This window comes from Numida meleagris, chromosome 5 (genome assembly GCF_002078875.1).
Source record: "Numida meleagris isolate 19003 breed g44 Domestic line chromosome 5, NumMel1.0, whole genome shotgun sequence".
Lineage (NCBI taxonomy): Eukaryota > Metazoa > Chordata > Aves > Galliformes > Numididae > Numida > Numida meleagris.
This window is the reverse complement of record NC_034413.1, coordinates 29,149,588-29,164,560: the sequence shown is the minus strand read 5'-3', so window position 1 is coordinate 29,164,560 and position 14,973 is coordinate 29,149,588. Positions and strand designations below refer to the sequence as shown.

The window sequence follows — 14,973 nt, the reverse complement described above, 5'->3', positions numbered from 1 at the left end:
TAGGAGCGCTTATCTGTTGTTTTTTTGCTGTTGTTCTTTTTTGGGTGGAAGTTTATTGGTGTTGGTTTTTTGTTGTTGTTTTTCCCATCTTGTAGTATCATTCTCACTTCTGACCCTGTAATAGTTTAGTGCAGCCTCAGGCTGAAGAGCAGTTCTGCCATGGTCCCGCTTCCTCAAAATACCTGTTTTGCTTTAGGGCTGGTTCAAAGACAGTTTATCCTGAAGTTGCTAGACGTACTGTACAAAGAACTCCCAAACACAGTGGAGAGCAGATCAGACAAAGCTGAAAAGATAGTAAGTAGTTCGAGTCTGTCTTTTTCTCTTGCTGAGATGAGTCTGGCCTATATCTGAACCTACAGTAGGTATTTAAAAGCTCCAAAGTCAGGCTCTTCCAATGGGAAAGAAAGGCTCACAAGGGTAAGAAGGAAAGCCGCAGGTGTTGCTGATGAGAGTTAACTTGGGTGAGATTCTTGCTCGTTTCTTCACTTTCCCTTTACTTTGGAGCTTTCTGGTTGTGCTGTGGAGGAATTCTGAGATGTAGGCAGCTTTGCTTCTGCGCTGCAGAACTCCCTGTTTGAGTTAGGTGTTCTGGGAACTGATGTGTAAAATCTGTTTTGTGGTCTTGTGAGTGGGGAGGGGAAACCATACAAGGCCGGGTGACCCAAGTATGCTCTTCAGCTTATAGCTTTGGGGCACAATAAAATGGTAAATACTTAACACAAAAGGTGTGTCAGCTGGCCTTCAGTTCTAACAGCATTCCGGGGCGGGGGGGGGCAGGATGGGGAGATGGGGACACAAAAGCCTCTTAAAAGTAAAAGCCATCAAAGTGTAGGTAGGAGTAGTCTGTAATACTGAAAAATAACAGTAATAATCATGCGGTAGTTGTATGGCATGGAGGGTAATTAACTTGATGAAACCAGAATTAGAAGAGACTTTACAATAGTTGTGGCTGTAGGAAAAATCTCAAAGGATCAATAAATTTTATGGCATCTTCAAAGCTTAAAATTATTTGTTAAAATTATTTTCCAGTGGTCTCAGTGCTCCTCTGTAGAAGAGGGAGGAATTACGTGGTGTTTTCTCACTCTGGTGTTTTTTTGGTGGGCTGTTTCTTCTAGAGGCTATCTGTCATCAAAGAGTGGATTTAAGGCACCGTGAAACAATGTTATTGTTCTGTCTCTGTACCTGTATGACTCCCTTGTGTAATATGTGAAGTACATAAACTGGTACATATGTCTTCCAGAGCTGTGGAACAAGCTTCCTTTAAGGTGAGAGAAGTGGAGAGGGAAAAAGAAGTCAAAGATGGAAGGTACTCTTAACTGTTTGTTAGAACTCTTCACCTGTGAATGTTACATGCATCTAGAGCAGCTCTTCGCATTGGAGATCTAACATAATGTCTACTAAGCTGTTGTGTTGGTAGGTTTTGTTGAACTTTAAATTAGGAAAAGATAAATATCCACAAGGCTTCTGAGAACCAGCCCTTCTACTGCTTGTTTTTTGAATCTGGATCAACATTTCCGAAGTTATTGCTTTGTGTGTCTGTAATGTGGAGCAGCTGCTCAGTGCTTTGACTGAGATAGTATTGATGGTTTCTTTCTATTTAACCTCAGCCTCTGTAGTACCATGCTATGTCTCATCACTCATCACGTTCACATCACTAAATAAGTTGATTTATTTATTTATTTGCTGTGAGCCTTCATTACCTTATTTGTGGAATTCAGCTCAAATTCTAAGGGCGCTGTGCTTGCAGCCTGAGAAGTGGAAGGGAACAAGTGTGAGGATGTGAACTTACTCTTTCTGTGACATTTGTTTTTAACAGTAATGTCTTGTGCCACAGACGTGACTCCATTTTGTAGGTGAATGATCTGTAGGTGTGATTGACTGTTTTGAGTCAATGACGACAAAGCCAGTTTCCTTCTTCCTCTGACACCTTGGTTCTGCTTATTCCTGTTCAAAGAACACTGCAGAGAGCACATGTGTCTGTCCGGGAAGCCAAATCATTTCACAGCTCATGACTCTGCAAATGCATGAGTTAGCCTTGCTGTGGGAGAATAACACCTGATGGGAAGGTAGGAGCAAAGTCACAGTGCATGAGGAAAAAGCGAGAACCTCCTAAACACCATCTCCCACTTACAAATTTGCTATGTGGAGCAGCAACAACTGGTGCAGGCTTAGTTTAGTGGCTGGGGAAGTCTGGGCCTTAGCGGTGAGGGTGTTACTAAGTGCTAAATGAAGTGGTTTTTATCCCATCTTACAATAAAAAGCAGTGGTCTCATTATAAAGATCAGATTTATGGTCCGCTCTACTAACTGAGGTGCTGATTGGTTTGTTTGTTTTTGTATTTTGAAGAGGGAGAGGATGAGGAGGAGCATGCACTCGAACCAGCCTTTTAGTTCCGCACGGCTCCTGTGTGTGGCCTGGATTTCTTTCCAGGCTCTGCCCCTGCAAAGCCTCTTTGTGATCTCAGCCTTGCTGTGGGTCAAAGGGGGAGGATTGTTAACATTCCTCCTGCCCCTCTCCATCACCATCAGCGGCTCTCAGTGGATATCAGTTCTCTGCGCTTGGGTGGGAGAGGACAGTGGAATTTTGGGCTGCTTGTAATTGCCCTTCCAAATATTTCTGTCTGTCATCTGGCCAGTTATCCAGCTCCCAGTTTTTTTTATTATGAATGCTGATATTTCTGGCAAGTTAGTATTTTCATATTTTATTACCGTTCATATGTGCATCAGGAAATCTACGATACTAAAGAAAACAACTTGTAAGAGAATGTTGATTCTAGGCAGTGTTCTCTGTAACTGCCCTTTAGAAGTTGTCTGCCTTGTCCCTCGTCTGCTTATTTAATGCTGTTGCTTTTTTGTGCAGATCTTTCTCCTCACTTTGATCATGCCGTGTTTGTTTTCAGATACTAATATAGTTTACTGTGAAAGCTTTGGTTTTACAGGGTACAAGCAACCAGTCTTTTGTATTTTTGACTAAATTAAAACTGCTTTCAAAGTGAGACATTCTTTGTTCTGTAACTGTGTTACACCAGATAGTTATAAGCAGATCGAATTGCTTACTACAGTGATTTGAGTAGGTAACAACATGCTTCTGAATTGATTAAGCACTTTTCATTTGTTCTGTGATGCGTTTATTGCAATCATCATAATTCCAACGAAATGCATATTTTCTGTAGTGTCTTTCCCTTGCCTTTAATGTGCCTGTCTTCCTAAAGAGTATGTTAATGAACAAGCTGTTTTAGAAGAGGATTCCCTTGATCAAACTGGAACAAAAGGAAATATAAGCCTTAGATCACTGTTGAATATTATAAAGCAAATGTGCGAAGAATAACCTTGTACTGAGCTCGGATGTGTGGGGGAGGAGGGAAAAAAGCACATCAGGTAAAGTTATTGCAAGGTTTAGACCTTGAAAAAAACATACTTAAAAACAGGACTTGTGTTATATGTCTACTATAGATTGAATGTTTCAGGTGGTAAAATTTACTTAAATGGTGTGTGTGTAAGAAGACACCCATAAATAATACAGCAAAGCTATGTAATTTTTTCAATTAAAAAAAACAAAAAGAGCAAAGCTTTGCTATGGTTAATGTTTCTTCTATGCCCTGCCTTCACTGCAGTTAACAGAACTGATCTACTGTAAGCAAAAAAAAAAGGATTACCATTGAGATTGCTTCAATAGGAGGAGCAGTAGTTCTCTTAGACGCCTGTAATTTTGTCATCAGCATATTTTTGTGCCAGTTCCAAATGGTGCCGATGGTTTTGGCAGTTGGGCATAATAAGCACGTTAGGTTTTCTGTATGAAGGGCACTAATATTGGGGGACAACTCTCAATACCCCTGTAAATAAACCACTTAATTATTTTTTAATGTAAAACTTTTTTTTTTCCTTGTTTCTGTGTCAGTTGTTGTTAAGTACAGCAAGTCCAGCTGTACTTGTCACTTGAAGTCCTTGCAGTGTTTGTCTGTCAGTGAAAATTACATGCAGTGCTCTTGAGTAATCAGAAGCTGGGAGGGCCAGGCTTTCAGAACCTTGGGAAGTGCTGATCAGAGTTGCATGTTTTGAAGTACAATATTTCAACAGATTGACCTGTTTGGAAATGTGTCCACGTATAACAGTGAATTTTATTCAGGGAATTTATTTAAAACAGCGTTAATGAAATGGTTCAGAAACTACGTCATAAATTTTAACACTCTAAGTGATGAAAAGAAAATGTGATGTGATTGTTGCAATGTATGATAGTTTGCCTTGGCTGAAATAAAAATGGAATGTTATTTCTTAGTAAAGTGACTCTGTGGAGAAGTTGAGTATCTGTATTTAATGGGGTCACAGCCTTTAGTTGGGGAAGTGGAACTGGCTCTGTCCCTTGCGTGTGCAGAGCCAGGGACTGGTTCAACTTCTCATAGGTACTGAGTGGCAGAGGCTGTCACCAGAGTAGGAAGAAATGCAGCTTCTTTTAATAACAGACCAGGGGACTGCCTGTTTCTATTGTAGAATTCTAATTTAGGTCACATAGGGACTGTGCAAAACAGTGATAACACTATCCAGGACTGACAGATTATCTTGCAAATCCCAAGTTCTAGAACTGACATGTGTATTTTATCGGAACAATGGATTGAACTATGTAGTCTACGAGGGCTGCTCTGAAAGTATTGCCTCCTGCTTTATTCTATTGGTCCACAGTGTCAGAGGTGGACGTTGATGGTATAGCAGTAGAGGTTAAACCTTCCCACTAATATTCTGTTACGTTTTGTTGCTGTGTGATGTATGGCAGCAGAGGAGCAGTCTGACAAACAGAGTATGATGTGGAAGTGAGGAAGACGCAAAGATGTGTCACTGAATTCTTCCATGTGGAAAAATTGGCACCTATTGACATTCATCGATGTTTGCTGTACTTTTATGGAGATCAACCAGTGGGTGTGAGCACAGTGAGGCGGTGAGTGCTGCGTTTCAGCAGCAGCAACAGCGGGTCACCTCTGCTGGTGCAGATTTTTGAGTGTGATATGCAGGCTCTTGTTCATCGCTGGCGGAAATGCAGAGCTACTGGCAGTGACTGTTGAAAGAAAGTGCTTTGTAGCTGAGAATTTGATCTATCCAGTATTATGTGCTCTTTGTATTTGTTGCAGTTTTCATGGAAATAAATGGGAGTCATTACTTTCAGAGCAACTTACTGATTTATTTGATTTATAAGTTTATAAGATTTCTTTCATAAGAGAGAAAAAAACATGGAGACATGAAACAAAGGGAGCAGATAATTCAGTCACATATACTGACTGGTTACTGGGGTGGTAATGTTGGTGGGGAGTCTCAGCAGACAAATGACATCTACTGTAATTTTCTTGGTGCCTGAAATTCCAACTGTGGCTGCTCACCTCTGTCTTTCATTGGCTTGCATTTTTGTCAGCCACCTTGCAGGAATCTTGACCTGGAATTTTGGGGTGGGTTAGCAAATGAAGGCAGGGATTGCACGGAGCGTGGCCTATGGGAGAGGTTCAGCAGAGGGCAGGATGGAAGATAGCTGGCGTCTTTCCTGTCTGTCAGCTGTGCCTGCTGCAGTTCTGGGTTTGTCCTCTGTGGCGGTTCTGTTAGGTCGTGTGTTCAGCTGCCAGCTCGGTCAAGGTCCATCTCCTCCTGCCCAGCTACTGTCTGACCACGTTGGCATGGCAGGTGACTGTAGGTTTTCACTGTTGTTTGCAGGTGTTACTGTTTCTGCTGTATTCCGAAGTGTGTCTGCCTGTGATTACAGTTAATCTGGAACCAAAAGGTGATCATACAGATTCAAGAAATAGCTTTGTATTTAGTGAACCGTGCCAAATAAAGCTCAGACTCAAAGCCTGCCGAAATGGATAGAATTCTTGAAGCTGATTATGGGCACTGGGGTGGGTCTCTTGTGACTGATGTTATGTTAACCTTCTCCACTTCAGCATCTTTTTTTGTTTTTCTTTCATAGTGATTAGGTAGATATTAGGTAGATAATGATTAAAACTTGCATCACTTGATGTTGTTCTACTCTCTGTCCTTGAGTAAACACCCATTAGAAATGTAATCATTGAGTTCAAATGCCTACGTAAAAGGAATGCTATCTTACTAGGAATGCCCCCAACTTTAGTGCGGTGGAAGACTTGTGTCCTTGTGGAATAACCTGCGCTGTTACGTTCCCATGCCCACCAAATCCCTTTCATAAAATACTGGTAGTGAAAGCTAATGCTTTTGTTCTCTGAGATCTTCGGTATTTTGTATTTATTTATCTTTATTCCGCCTCCCCCCCCCCCCCCAGTGTTTTGTGGAACCTCTGAATACTCATGTGAATGAGCTCTGCTTTCTGGGACTGCTGTGTGTTGAAGTTTTGTTGCGGGTGCAAAACCAGAGAGGACTCTTCTCAGCACTAGTGTAGGATAGGAAGAAATACTTTATTTTCCTAAATATTAGTGGTGAAAAAGCATTTTCGGCTCTTCGAGATCTCCAGTGATGCTATCAAGCACTGAAGCTTATTTCTTTCTTTTTTTTTTCATGATTATTTAACTTTTGGCACTCATCAACAAAATACCCATACTGGTACTTTTGTATTTAGCATTATGCCTAGGATAACCAGACAATCCATCATGAAACAAGGATACAGGTATCAAGAATGTTTTCTTTCCTATTTTAATTAACTTTTTCAGTTAATGATTGTTTGCTTGATAATAAGCATCAGTGCCCTTATTGTTTCAGTCATCTGATAAATGGATATTTGTATACTGATGTATGGTAGTTTAGAAGGACAGTAAGCTCACAGGAATACCCGCTAATGAGCACATGCTTTTATTAAAGATGGAAAGGCCACTGAACTGTACAACTGCTAGTTTAAAAAAAAGTTTTGCTTGAAAATGGATACAGAGATTTGAAGAGAAGGAATCAGGTAGCATTGCATTACTTAACCATTTCAAAATGTACATCTTATTGGGGCATAAGGACTTCTAAAACTGTATTCAAACACATTGGTTGTTCCTCATGAATGACTGCAGTCGGTAATTTAACTAAAAGTTACTAAAGAAAATAATGTGTTTGGCTGATTTTTCTCGTTTCCTGATACTCTGCCTTAACATGGGGGCGAAAATATATTGAAAATCCATCTTGTTTCAATACTTGTAAGCAGTAAAACTCCACTTATCTGCTTTTATTTCTTTGACGTGGCTAACTTCTAATAAATGAGCTCCATGTTCCTCAATTGAGATTCAGTGGTGTGTAGTCTTGTTTCATAATCATATTTAAATGTTTGGCCAAGTAGAAAATTGTACATTCAGTAGAAGAACAAATTGGAGAGGGTAACATTGTAATATTCATCTTCATCAGACTGTGGATGCTTTGAAATGGAAGAAATGTATATTAGATGACCTGTTTTATTACTAGCAGAAAGTTCTCTAATTTGTATTTGTATATAATTAGTTTTTCTCTTATGCTTCTCTAGATGAACAAGTGAAATCAGTTTCTGAAATTCAGATCATATATAAAATTAGAAGACTTGCATTCAGTTTCTGGCTTGTGTGTCCTAAATGTGTAAGCTTCAGACATCCTAGGTGTTCTCTGCCTTCTTGTTGATCGTGCCCTCCCACCCCAGTGCTTATGAAAAAGTATCAGGTTTAAACAAGTGCTTTTGGCATGTTATGTGTTTTCCCAGTCTCTTCAGGATTCCTGAGGATCTCTGTAGTATTGGTAGGTGTATCCTTCAAAAATCCTCCTGAGGAATAAAACCAAAAATGTGACTTTAATACCTAGTGTTCTAAGAGACGAGAAGTACGGACTGCCCTGTAACTGTGACAGAATGAATGTCAGAGGATTCACCTTAGCTCTTTGTGACCATAAGCATCATTGTCTTTAGGCTGGTGTAATTTGTGCCCTGTAGCTTCCTGAAGATATCCATTTAGGACATTACTGATATATTCAACACATCTGAAGAAGAGCAATGGAAAATTTGCAAGGTAAGTACAGTCGTGTTGCAGTTGGGTCTAGGAAGGAGGCACTCACAGCTTGGCCTTCTCCTGTGTGCCTGGATAATCTGAGGTCACTTCTGAGAGCATTCTTCCTTCACTCTCTTACAGCATTTCTAAATGCTTTCATTTATTCTTGGCGGAGGATGAGGTGGCTCTTCTGCAGCATGGATCTTTGTGCAGTAATGGGAGTGTAAATAGTCTCTGTGTTTCAGTGTCTAGTAATCTTGTATATTATTTCTCTCAAGGTTGTTTCCAAAACAATTTTCTTTGCTCGAATTAAGTTGCCTTGTCCTATGGCATCAAAATAGTAAAAACAAAGTGGAAAGTACATTGCTTTCCTTGTATTTTAATATTTCTATAGTATTACCAAACACAAGAATGCCAGTTGTGTTAGTATCAGCAAATCTCAAGCATTTTCTTGGTGAATAAGTAAACAAGGAATAACTCTGGAAGGAGCACCCAGAGGAATATTTTTGTATTTCTAAAGTGAATGGAGTGTATGACTACTTGAATGAGGGAGTAAAAAAGCTTAGTGTGATCACTGATGAATGCCAATGTAAAAAAACATGAGGAGAGGCAGGAATGAAGAACTTGAAGATATTTCACTGACCTAACCTAGCAAAAGTGTTGTAATCTCTGCATTTGGAAATAAACAATTTCACTCAGTTCTGGGATGCATAACTAGAAGTGAGGGGAGAAATGAGGCATTCTTTCTTTCAGTCTGCATTAGAATTTTTTTTTTTCCATGAAGAAATTTGTCCCCATCTTGAAGGGGACAAATGAGATGTTAAATCAACTTGCTCCACAGGCCACAGAAGCTGAGAACTGAGAAATGCTCATCATTTATCAGTGAGGGAAGGTTGCTTAAAGCAGAAGAGTGGAGTATTTTGTGTGCAGAAGCTGCAAAGGTGACAAATTTTGAACTCTGACCTTAAACTGCTGGACTGTGCTTGGATCTTGAGTTAATCTGGTTTGTTCTTGAGTTGAATCTCTGTTTCCAAATAAAGCGGCCAGTTCCTTCCAACAGCTGCATGAAAAGCCATTTCAGGAGCCAGGAGTAACACAAAAGAATACGATACTTGTCAAGTTGGTCTTCCAAGAATTGGCTGTTGTGGAAGAGAAATAAATTGGTGTGCATTTCTGTACCGCATGCCAAGTATTCTCATGTCTCCATTAATTTCTTTAGGCTAATCTGATTCCTTTTAGTCATAGGATTTGGGGACTAATTCTTTCTCAAAAGTGAGCAAGCAGGAACAGAGAGTGGAAATGGGCTAGAAAAGCAAATACTTCAGGAATCTGTTGATAACATTAGCCATATCTTTCTAGAAACTTACGGACGTGACCATTTGCCTATAGGAGTTTGAGTCTGGATTATCAACTACAGAGCTGTAAGCATTCTTGCAGGACTGTCTTTAGGGAATATGTAAAAAAACAAACAAACAAACAAAAAAAAACAAAAAACAACAACAGCCTATAGGTTAAATACTCCTTTAGAAAAACTTTTTTGTTTAAGCAACAACAAACCTGAATGCTGTGATCCAAGTTTTACTCTATTGCTTCCTTAATAGCTACTCAAAGCCTGGAGAGTTTGCTTAGGTTTCCACTTGTGTAATAAAGGGGCTCTGGGTCACTTCAGCACTGTAGCTGCAGCATCCTTAATACAAACATCTATGCTTTCTCTGCTCCCTGGCAGAAACAATTGCATAAAGTAATGGCTAAGCAATTAATAGTAATATGGTGCAGATTTTTTTTTTTTTTGCTTTTAGCTCTTTTTCAGGACGGCAACTGACAATATCTAAACTTTTTGTTGGACTATAGCACCTGATGAATTGTTCTCTGAAACAACATCCCAGTATATTCCTGGATCAGACCCAGCAGCATTGTGGCAATGAATTGACGTTTTTCTGGCAGATTCAGTGTAAGATTCAGAAAACTGCAGTTTCAAAGCTGAAGCTTAAACACAAATCTACTGCCGATTTCACATAGTAATAGGGCCGTTGCTCTGCTGCTGAAAATTTTGTTTCAGCTAAGTAGTGTAGACATTAGAATTCTCCATTTGCTTTTGTTAGACAATCTCTCCAGCAGAGAATGGAAGGAAATAACTTTTATTTATTTATTTTTCCCCAAAGCATAAATGACTCAAGAGGTAGCAGGTTGAACAACTCCAGGACTAGGAAATTACAAGTTCCATTTATTGTTGCTTATTGTTATCAGTTTTGTTGGTGATTAAGAGCACGTAAGGACTGTTTCACATGTGTACTTAACTGGTTGTTGAATTGGAGTGCCAAAATGCAACTATTCAGCTAAATCACTGTTTTGCTTCCCAATTGTACCTTTTGGGGAGGAATTGCAGGTGGGAGGTAGGAAGTTCATAGTAGTTATTCTTCTACTGTGGTTAAAACAAGATCTCTATACCTATTGTGCACACTTGGCTCTGAAGTATAAATGGTTTAAACTGTTGAAATGTTTGGGAAAGCAGTGAAACTGTTGGAGGAAGAGTGAGATTTTTAGCTGTTTGGACTCCAGTGTTCAGCTGAAAAACTGTTATTTCATTTTCATTTCATAGAATCATAGAATGGCTTGGGTTGAAAAGGACCTCAAAGATCATCGAGTCTCAACCACCCTGCCAAGTGCAGGGTCACCAACCACTAGACCAGGCTGCCCAGAGCCATGTCCAGTCTGGCCTTGAATGCCTCCAGGGACGGGGCATCCACAACCTCCCTGGGCAACCTGTTCCAGTGCATCACCACCCTCTGTGTGGAAAAACTTCCTTCTAATATCTAACTAAATCTCCCCTGTCTCAGTTTAAAACCATTTCCCCTTGTCCTATCACTATCCACCCTCACAAACAATTCTCCCTCCTGTGTATATGCTCCCTTCAAGTATTGGAAGGCCACAATGAGATCTCCCCGGAGCCTTCTCTTCTCCAAACTAAACAAGCCCAGTTCCCTCAACCTTTGCTCATAGGAGAGGTGCTCCAGCCCTCTGATCATCTTGGTCGCCCTCCTCTGCACTCGTTCCAAGAGTTCCACGTCCTTCTTGTGCTGGGGGCCCGAGGCCTGGACACAGTACTCCAGATGGGGCCTCACAAGAGCCGAGTAGAGGGGGACCACCACCTCCCTCTCCCTGCTGGCCACTCCTCTTTTAATGCAGCCCAGAACATATTTGGCCCTGCGGGCCACCAGCGCACACTGCTGGCTCATGTCCAGCTTCTCGTCCACCAGGACCCCCAAGTCCCTTTCCGCAGGGCTGCTTTCAAGTACTTCTTCCCCCAGGTTGTATAAATACCTGGGATTGCTCTGGCCCAAGTGCAGCACCCTGCACTTGGCCTTGTTGAACCTCATTAGGTTCTCGTGGGCCCGCTTGTCCAGCCTGTCCAGGTCCCTCTGGATGGCTTCCCTTTCTTCCAGTGTATCGACTGCACCGCTCAGCTTGGTGTCATCTGCAAACTTGCTGAGGGTGCACTTGATTCCATCATCTTTGTCACTGATAAAGACATTGGAGAGCACCGGTCCCAGGACTGAGCCTTGGGGGACACCACTTGTGACCGGCCTCCACCCTCACATAGAACCATTAATCACAACCCTTTGGCTGCGACCAGCCAACCAGTTCTTAATCCATCGAACAGTCCATCCTTCAAATCCATACCTCTCCAATTTAGAGAGAAGGATCTGATGAGGGACCCTGTCAAAGGCTTTGGAGAAGTCCAAGTAGATGACATCCATTGCCCTCCTCCCATCCACCGATGCCGTCACTTCATTGTAGAAGGCCACCAGATTGGTCAGGCAAGATCTGCCTTTGGTGAAGCCATGCTGGCTGTCTTGGATCACCTCCTTGTCACGTATGTGCCTTAACATGTCTTCTAGGAGGATCTGCTCCATGATCTTCCCAGGCACAGAGGTGAGGCTCACCGGCCTGTAGTTCTCCGGGTCATCCTTTCTCCCTTTCTTAAAAATAGGAGTAATGTTTCCCTTTCTCCAGTCACCGGGAACTTCACCGGACAGCCATGATTTTTCAAATATGATGGAGAGCGGCTTGGCAACCACATCAGCCGTCTCTCTCAGAACCCTAGGATGGATGTTGTCCGGCCCCAATTTAATTGGTTCAGCTCCCAAAATCAATGCTTGAACAACGTATGGGTTCATACAGCGTATGGAATTTGATGTGCTGCGCGTGTGTCTTCCTTTTGTGGCAGTGCTACTCTTCCATGAGGATGTTGGCGAGGGAAAGCTGTGAAAGTGTCTGCTAGCTGCTTCTGTACCAGTTGTCTGTGTGTCCAGCTGACTGGCTGTTCTGCACAGCGTGCCCCGGCTGCTGGCAGCAGCCACAGGCAGCGCAGGCCGTGACAGCTGGGGCAGGGAGGGCAGCACACAAAGCACAGCTGCTACTGCTTCTCTGCAGTTTCTCATTTTCACTGCCCTTGCTAGCTTGGAAGGAGCTGCCAGCACGAGGAGAGATGAGATGGAAATTGTGGGCAGAGCCATGCATGGGAGGAAGCTTGGGTCCTGAAACTGCATGCAGCGGCTCTGCTGACGGAATTGTATGGGGGTACAAAGTTGAAACAAAAATCAGAGTCAAATCGGTCACATATTTTCATCTGCTGAGTGTGTTACTGTTTGACCTGTTAAATATGTAACTCTGCTATGAGTTGACAGTGTTTTGGTGAGAGAACATACATTTCAGCTGGGTTTTCCCACAGTAATCCTTTCTGTTACCTCTCCTTACCAACACCCAAGACGTCTTGAATTTCTTGGCTGCTTTCAGTTAAATTTCACAAAGCAGAAACAGCTCAAGTTAATTTTCCATAAGCTTCATGAGAATACTTGAGCAGACAAAGGAGCTTCAACAATTCATGTTTCCAGTTCATCTGCAGTAGTGTGAGCTTAGCTGTACTACAGTGCATCAGAGAATGCGTGGGATCGGGGCACAGATGAGGTAAGTTCCAGAGTTCACGAAATGACTTAATTAGTTGTGTCACATGCTCATAAAATGTTGCAGTACCAACCTTTGTTAAAGTTTACCAAAAAAAAGGTTGAGAGCTGGCTTGGAAGCTCTTTGCTTAAAGATGCAAAGCACACTGAGGGACCAAAGAGTTTTTTTCCCTTTTAGATGTTTCATGGTTACTAGGACCTTGTGCTCAGTGGAAACATTTAATCTTCACAAAAATAATGTTATGGCATAAGCAGGATACAAGATAAGCAAGATTAAAAAAACAAACAAAGAAACACAACATGGGATCTTCATGGTCCTACCTCTGTAGACTTCTCTTCCTCTAGCTCTGCCGGTGTGAAGGTCTCCAGACCTCCTCCTCTGGGTGGCTGGCAGTGCTTTGTCACTAATACCTGGAGATCAGCCCTGTGTTTTGGTTGTTTGGTGTCTTGTTTTCCTCATTACAGTTGCGGTTTCTTACTTGTTACTTCCTGCTCCCTCTCATCTATGCTTCTGCTCTACGCAAGTCAGTGCAAAGCTTGATTTATTTTTGTTTGGTGTTTCCAGAGAATTTTGTGTTCTTGGCTTCGTTCTTCGTACTGTACGATTAGGCAGGTGGTTTTACGGTGTGAGAAAAGTGAAAAGTGATTAGTGACTGCTGATTCAGGTTTAGTGGTTTAAAGAGTGGCCTCAGGTTCCTTCAAAAATTGGTCAAAATTCTTTGTACAGCAGGAATATGCAGGCAGAGTAACCAGCACAGTGTTTCAGCTCTTGAGAATATCGGGGTACTGAGTGCTGGACCTCATGGTCCTTGGAACAAGGCAACGTTGAACGTGTCAGGAGGCAGGGACAGGCGTACCTCTGGGTGGGATGCTCCTTGTCAGTCTTCCACCCAGCAAAGAGAACAGGGGGCATTGGAGCTGCCTTCCTGGGACAGTTGTGGGTGCCTCATCCCTGTAAGTGTTCAAGACCAAGTTGGATGGGACATTGAGCCTTGTGGAAGGTGTCCCTGCCCTTGACAGGGAGGTTGGAACTGGAAGATCTCTAAAGTCCTTTCCAACCCAAACCACTCTATGAATCTCTATGAATCTACTGCTTATGAGAGAGACCAAGTTAAACTATGCTTCAGCACTTGGAATGAGCTGAAAGGAAAATGAGCTTTTTTTCTTGTTTATTTAATTTTTAAGATAAATGGCCATTAACTGACTAGTGCAGTTGCAATCAATTTTGTGGTCATTTGCTGTAGTATTAAGTTTGACACTTCAAATTCTGAAGGTGTTGGGCTTGGGTTTATTATTGGTAGTTAATACGCTGAGGTGGTGTTTTGTTCAGTGTGTTTTAGATGTCTCTGTTTGCAATGGACGTTAAAAGTTAACTATAAAAATGTTTGGTAAACAAAGATATTTTCATAAAATAGGAGTATGTATTGTTCTTGTGTACAGAGCTCTTAAGAGCACAAGAGCTTCACCGTGTGTTTTAGGCATACAGTTTTGTTATCATTCTAGAGGAATTTGTGGTAAGAGTTTCTGCCTCAGGCAATTTCTGTTCAGCTCATTTAGTCTGTTTCCCAGCTGTGAGCCTTTTAGAACTGAAATGACACATTTGCATAAGGCAAGTCCATACTAGATCTATCTGGTAGATCAAAGTGATGCCAAAGCCTTCTTGGTTAAATGATTGCTTAAATTGTATTTGTAGTCTTTCTGTCGAATGGATACTTAGATTCTTAGATCTATTTTCCTAATGTTTGGATTCAGAAGCCTAACTTAAGTACTGTATTGTAAATGGTCAGTAAGATACTATGTATTTATTGAACGTTTCAACTTCAGCACTGTTAAACATGCTTTTTGTATCTTTGTCTAATTTTTTATGGCAGCTACTGCCCTGGAAGCCCTCTAGAAGCTCAATGTTAAATATTTTTCTAGTTCTTTAGTTTTATCTGTGACTTGAGTTTTGTTACTATATAGCTTTATGTACTTGTTAGGCACTGTTGTCATTAGAGTTACCCTTTCCATCTGTGCAACCGCTGGAGGAAAAAAAAGCTATGCTTCACTAACAAAAATATCCTATTGATTTTAACTTTT

The 14,973-nt window shown here is 41.5% G+C and overlaps 1 protein-coding gene and 1 long non-coding RNA gene across 6 annotated transcripts in view; one reads left to right on the top strand and one right to left on the bottom strand.

Moving 5' to 3' along the window:
* ANK3 (ankyrin 3) overlaps positions 1-14,973 on the top strand; it is a 350,679-nt gene that overhangs the window by 3,708 nt on the left and 331,998 nt on the right. The gene's annotated exons all lie outside the window — the stretch shown is intronic.
* LOC110399242 lies at positions 6,322-13,855 on the bottom strand. The gene is made up of 3 exons (XR_002439031.1): positions 13,216-13,855; positions 8,894-9,069; positions 6,322-7,710 (listed from the first exon to the last, which is right to left on the bottom strand). It is a non-coding gene; the product is annotated as an uncharacterized LOC110399242 (long non-coding RNA).